Source organism: Odocoileus virginianus, chromosome 11 (assembly GCF_023699985.2).
Source record: "Odocoileus virginianus isolate 20LAN1187 ecotype Illinois chromosome 11, Ovbor_1.2, whole genome shotgun sequence".
NCBI classification, from domain to species: Eukaryota; Metazoa; Chordata; class Mammalia; order Artiodactyla; family Cervidae; genus Odocoileus; species Odocoileus virginianus.
The window spans coordinates 68,867,190-68,874,116 of NC_069684.1; the positions used below are offsets into that span (position 1 = coordinate 68,867,190).

The window sequence follows — 6,927 nt, forward strand, 5'->3', positions numbered from 1 at the left end:
GATGTCCAACAGCAGAAGAATGGATAAGAAAGCTGTGGTACATATACACAATGTAATATTACTCAGCCATTAAAAAGAATACATTTGAATCAGTTCTAATGAGGTGGATGAAACTGGAACCTATTATACAGAGTGAAGTAAACCAGAAAGAAAACCACCAATACAGTACCAGTTCAGTTCAGTTCAGTCACTCAGTCGTGTCTGACTCTTTGTGACCCTATGAATCACAGCACGCCAGGTCTCCCTGTCCATCACCAACTCCCAGAATTTACTCAAACCCATGTCCATTGAGTCGGTGATGCCATCCAACACAGTACAGTATACTAACGCATATATATGGAATTTAGAAAGATGGTAATGATAACCCTATATGCAAGACAGAAAAAGAGACACAGATGTATAGAACAAACTTTTGGACTCTGTGGGAGGAGGCGAGGGTGGGATGATCTGAGAGAACAGCATTGAAACATGTATATTATCAATTGTGAAACAGATTGCCAATCCAGGTTGGATGCATGAGACAAGTGCTCAGGGCTGATGAACTAGGATGACCCAGAGGGATGAGATGGGGAGGGAGGTGGGAGGGGGGTTCTGGATGGGGAACACATGTAAATCCATGGCTGATTCATATCAATGTATGGCAAAAACCACTACAATATTGTAAAGTAATTAGCCTCCAAGCAATATAAATAAATAAAAGAGAAAAAAAATATTGTATGCCCTACTTTATATGTGTTAAACTTCAATAAAAAGTCTACATAGTGTAAAAAAAATGGGGGGGGGGGGGATCATATAACAAAGTAAATTCCAGGCCACATGGCTTCACTGGTTAATTCTTTCAAACATCTAAAAGAGAAGTAATGCCAATCTCACCTAAATTCTACAGGAAAACAAATACATGGGACATTACCAGATGGTTTTATGAGATTATCATAAGTTTAATACTGAAATATGATATAAAAAATTACAAGAAAGAAAATTACAGTCTAATCTCTCTAAAAGATATTAAGGATAGAGTAATAAAAGTGTTCTAAAATTAATGTTGCTGGTTACACAAATGTGATTTTACTGAAAATCATTGAAATCTATACTTTAAAAGGCTTTTTTAATGTGAATTGTACCTCAAATATATATAAAATGTGTTACAAAAACATATTAAACAACAAGTAAAAATTATAAAATTTTATGACCAAGTTGATTTATTTCAAGAATGTAAAATTGGAATTTGAATCACTTTTTTCAAAAATTCTTAGCAATGAAAAATGTAAAATATAAAGGAACTTTCTTAATCTGAAAATGGCTATTTACAAACAGTCTACAACAAATATCAGATTAATAATGAATTATTTGATTGAATTTTTCCCTTTGAGATGAGGAACAAGACAAGGATTCCATCAGTGTGAGACATACTAGTAGTCCTACCTAGTAAAAGAGAGAAAGAAAGGAAGAGAGAGAGGAAGGAGACAGAGAGAAAGAAAAAGAATGGTGGGGAAGAAGGGACAAAAGGAAGGGAAGGGAACTGTCAGGCGAGTGCATGCTCCTTGGTTCTGTCTCATCACAACAAAGATTTGGAGCAACGGACATTAGAGTCCTCGGCGCGTCACAGCTCTCGGGTCTTGAACAAACCATGTTGTAGCTCTTAGACAAATCAGTGTTACAGCTCTATTTTATTTAGAAGATAGCAGGAGAATCCATTCTCGAAGCGTGAGGGCATGCCGACCCGAAGACATGAAGAGAAGAGAGTGAAGGAGCGTGCCAGCGCGCAGGAGGGGAGAGAGAGAGAGACGGGGGCAGGGGGGTGAGGAAGGGGGGGAGAGAGAAAGAGCACACGCATGTGGGAGAGAGGGGGAGAGAGAAAGAGAGACTGCTTTGGCTCCTCCTTTTATATGTTTTTCCTCCCCCCAGCCTGCCCTATGCAAATTGGGCTAGCCAGGAGTGCCGTTTGCTCTACCCGAGGTCTTCACTCTGGCCCTCGGACCTTCCTTTGACCTTCCTTTGTTCTATTTTTCGCGGGCTTTTCCCTTCCTTGTCTTTTAGCCACCGCCATTTTGGACTCCTGTTTCCTATTCTAACAACCTAACAGAAGAAAGAGAGAGAGAAAAGGAAGAAAGAAAGAAAGGAGGGAAGTTCCCTGACATCCAGTGGTTAGGGCTAAGTGCTTTCACTGACATGAGACCAGGTCCAATCCCTGGTTGAAGAACTAAGATCCTGGAAGCCATGTGGCATGGCAAAAAAATTTAAAAAACAAAGAAAGAAAGGAAAGCACCAGCAAAACAGAAAGAAAGAGCAAGAAAGGAAGGGACAGAGAAAGAGAAGAAAGACGTAGGAGTAAGAGGAGGAAGGGAAATAAGAAACATACAGTTATCTAGTGTTTTTCTGCAACGTCATTCAGGCCAAACTGGAGCTGGTTTTCCCAAACTTACTTTGCCTAGAAGGTTCTAGAAGCTCTGGAAGCTCTAGGGTTAGAGCTTGAGAAGTCAGCCTGAAATTCTGAGGCAGAAATGAAGCAACAGTCATTCCACTCTGAAGGTCATTCTTGGTCAGATGAGGCAAGGGGATAAATGAACAGAACAAATGGTCAGGTTCCCATTTGTTCTTGGTCTCCTTATTTCTACACCCAGTTCACTTCAACTGCTGTCCTGCTTACCTACAGTGATTCCATCCCACTCTCAGTTGTTTCACTGTGAGCTTACAGAAGCAATAATCAAGAAAAACAAAAAACTTTCATAGATTTCTACACCAGCCCTCTTCAAAGGTCTATCCCAGCTGTCAGATGTGCTTAGTTTGCTAAAAGCTTCAACTCCAAGACAGCTGGTTAGTGACTTCTCTAATCTTTTTAGACCAACTCTTCATGCAACTGCATAAAGTTTAATTCCATAATAAATCTCTTATTACATAATAAGGATAATAGTTCTGCTTTCATATTTCAACCAAAATTTATCCCAGAGTAACAGCAGAGTCTGGGATTGGTTCTTTGATACGATTAGATTTAAAGGAATTAAAGCTGCCCGAGAAAAAGGCACACAGGTAGTTTAAGGAGTGTAGGGGGAAATCATTTCAGTCAACAACCACTGACACCTATAATCAATAGAATCAAGATTTGGGGTGACCAAGTGGCTGTTGTCCTAGAACATTTGAGGGAAGGCATATAATGGGATTGGTTGCTTCCTTCTAAGTGCACCAGAGAACTTAAGAGAAAGAAAATGGTGAGTTATAAAGCTTTCAATTACTCTCAAGGTTTGGATAGGAAATCTTCTCTATCTACCCTAAAAGAAACACTTGTATCCTGTAGCCACAGGACCAAGATTTTTGAAAACCAAATACACTACATAATACTGGGAGTGAATTGCAACACAAATTGAATTCACAACTTCACAGAGTGTGTTACACTAAAGTTTGGTCATTGATTAGAAGAAGAAGGGCTGACTGAAAATTGAGATGGAGATATATGGAAAAATTCTAATTAAACTGAACACCTTGAACCTGGAAATTGTACTGAGCCTCCTTTGCTACAAGGATCAGCCATGCCTCCTTGGTCTAAGGAGAGACGCTTCCTCTTTCCTGAAAAGTATTGCCATGGAATCAGAATGCTCAGTTAAATCTGAATTTCAGAAAAAATAATGAAAATTTTCTAAGTATAAAGTATATCCCAAATATTGCATGGCACATATTTATGCTATAGAAATATCTGTTGCTTCTCTGAATTCAAATTTAACTGGGCATCTTGTATTTTTATGTACTAACTCTGGCAACCCAAATTGCAAGGACTGCTAATTTTCCTCAGAACCTACTACCTCCTTGCCCTGTTTCTAGTCCTTTAACCAGACTTGAGCACTGGTAGGACCAGGGAGAGTAGGGGAAATAACGCTTATGACTTGTGAGAAGAACAAAATACACCAAAAGAATTGAGATTCCGAATTTACTATGTTAGCTTGAATGTGGCCTAACAGAATGAAACTGAAATGCCGGGACTTTATCATTGTACTGCAGAGGAAGACATCCTGCAGCGTGGGGACTTAGGAATGCCTGAGTGGATTTATCACTTGCGTGTGTGCACTCAGTTGCTCAGTCGTGCCCGACTCTTTGCGACCCCATGGAGATCTGTCTATCTACTCCCTATCTCCATGGTGCACATAGGTTGAAAGTGAGACCTTTTATCCAAGGCTTTGGGAAACACATTTATGTAGAAGTTTCAGCATTCTTGAGGAACTCTGTGCTGGCTATTCTCTGTAGGACAGGAATGACAGTGGGAATGGTAGCTATTAAATGAGGTTCTCTGAATGGAGATAAATGGACTTCGGGATCACAGAGGCCAAGTAGTAGCACTTAGCTACCAGAGACAATTGAAACAGAAATCAGAATGATTTTTCTGCAAAGATCTTTGCATTGGCTAATTGACCATGGAATCTCTAAAACTGAAGCAGATGTGCAGCAGTCTAAAGTGTTATTTGATTCGCATAAGCAGAGAAGATTGCGCTGTTGTTCAGTCAATAAGTCCTGTCTGAGTCTTGGTAGCCCATGGACTACAGCATGCCAGGCTTCCCTGTTCTCTACTATTTCTTGACGTTTGCTCTAACTTATGGCCATTAAGGAAGTGATGCCATCCAACCACCTCATCTTCTGTCGCCCCCTTCTCCTCCTGCCCTCAATCTTCCCCAGAATCAGGGTCTTTTCCAATGTGTCAGCTCTTTGTATCAGGTGGTCAAAGTACTGGAGCTTTAGAGAAGATCTAAATGTAGTGAACAGAAGTCTGATTGAATCAGCACAAAAGAAAGTGGTCGTTATTTATCAAACACTTCTATGACTTGAGAACCAATGGAGAGATCTAGAGCAGCTTCAATAAATGGGAGACTGACTAGCTCTTCTTGAGGAAGTATGTGCTACACAGCCAAAATGTAAGTTTCGTCACTACCGGCGGCGGCGAGCCGTGCGCAGCGGCGTGTGCGGGGCCGTGTGCAGACCCGCGTGGGCGCAGGCAGGGACCCTGAAGATAAACAGCCGCGGCTTCGCGAGCCGTCCTCCCGGTCTGCGCCTGAGTCTCGGCCGCTGCGGGCCCCTGCGACGCGGAAGATCTGACTGCAGCCATGAGCAGCAATGAGTGCTTCAAGTGTGGACGGTCTGGCCACTGGGCCCGGGCGTGCCCCGCTGGCGGGGGCCGCGGGCCTGGGATGAGAAGCCGTGGCAGAGGTGGTTTTACCTCGGATAGAGGTTTCCAGTTTGTTTCCTCGTCTCTTCCAGACATCTGTCACCGCTGTGGTGAGTCTGGTCACCTTGCCAAGGACTGTGACCTTCAGGAGGATGGCTGCTATAACTGCGGCCGAGGCGGCCACATCGCCAAGGACTGCAAGGAGCCCAAGCGGGAGCGGGAGCAGTGCTGCTTCAACTGCGGCAAGCCCGGCCACCTGGCCCGCGACTGCGACCACGCGGACGAGCAGAAGTGCTAGTCCTGCGGCGAGTTCGGGCACATCCAGAAAGATGGCACCAAAGTGAAGTGCTCCCGGGGTGGCGAGACTGGTCACGTAGCCGTCAGCTGCAGCAAGACGAGTGAAGTCAACCGTTACCGCTGTGGCGAGTCGGGGCACCTGGCACGGGAATGCACGATCGAGGCCACAGCTGAATTACTTTCCTTTGTCGCCCCTCCTTTTCTGATTGATGGTTGTATTATTTTCTCTGAATCCTCTTCACTGGCCAAAGGTTGGCAGATAGAGGCTACTCCCAGGCCAGTGAGCTTTACTTGCCGTGTAAAAGGAGGAAAGGGGTGGAAAAAAAAATCGACTTTCTGCATTTAACTACAAAAAAAAGTTTATGTTTAGTTTGGTAGAGGTGCTAATGTATAATGCTTTGTTAAAGAACCCCCTCTCCGCGCCACTGGTGAATAGGGATTGATGAATGGGAAGAGTTGGGTCAGACCAGGAAGCCCGTTCTGGGTTTCTCGAATATGTCCCCATGTAGGAGGTAAAACCAATCCTGGAAGTGTCTGTGAGCTTCCATAAATAACTTTAATTTTAGCATAATGACTGCCTTGGATTGTCTGAGCTCAGTAGCTATTAAATAACATCAAGTAACACCTGTATCAGGCCCTACATAGAACATACAGTTGAGTGGGAGTAAACAAAATAAAAAGACAAGCATGCGTGTTGGTGGCTGTGCGAGAACACGGGATAAAAGCCTGAGCAGGAGCAGCCTCCCCACAGCGTCGACGCTGGGTAAGTAGACGGTGATGGCAATGGTGTAGAACACACGTTTTCAAAGACTAAATCTAAAACCCAGAGTAAAACATCTATGCTCAGAGTTAGCATAATTTGGAGCTATTCAGGAATTGCAGAGAAATGCATTTTCACAGAAATCAAGATGTTATTTTAGTATTCTATATCACTTAGACAACTGTGTTTCATTTGTTGTAATCAGTTTTTAAAAGTCAGATGGAAAAAGCAACTGAAGTCCTAGAAAATAGAAATGTAATTTTAAACTATCCAATAAAGCTGGAGGAGGAAGGGGAAAAAAAAAAAAGTTTCCTCACTACCCTTCATCAAGGAGGCTTAAAGCCATTTGCCAGGGTTGGATATAGAAAAAGTTACAAAACTGTAGAGATGAAAATATGAAAATAGGTCTAGATATACTATTTTTATATAATAGTCATCTTAATATTACTAAGCGTTTCTTCATGATATCCTGTTATGACTGAATAAAATTCCAATGTATGGAGGTATTTCTTCTAATTATGCATGGGTATTTTATGTTTCTTAGGGAACTCTCTCTAGTCATTTTTAATAAGGCTCTTTCCTTCCAGTAGGTTATTTCCAAACCATAATTTGAACCATGCAATGCATTTAGGTTAGTTTAATGTGTTTGCCATTATAATGTATACTGCAATAAAAATTTACAATCTGCTTTACTTCCTAAGTATAAATTCTAGGGCCCCGATGG

The 6,927-nt window shown here is 42.2% G+C and overlaps 1 pseudogene; it reads left to right on the forward strand.

Annotated features, from left to right (window-relative positions):
• Positions 1 to 4,953: 4,953 nt before the first annotated feature.
• Positions 4,954 to 6,510, forward strand: LOC110135993 (CCHC-type zinc finger nucleic acid binding protein pseudogene; annotated as a pseudogene).
• Positions 6,511 to 6,927: the final 417 nt, after the last annotated feature.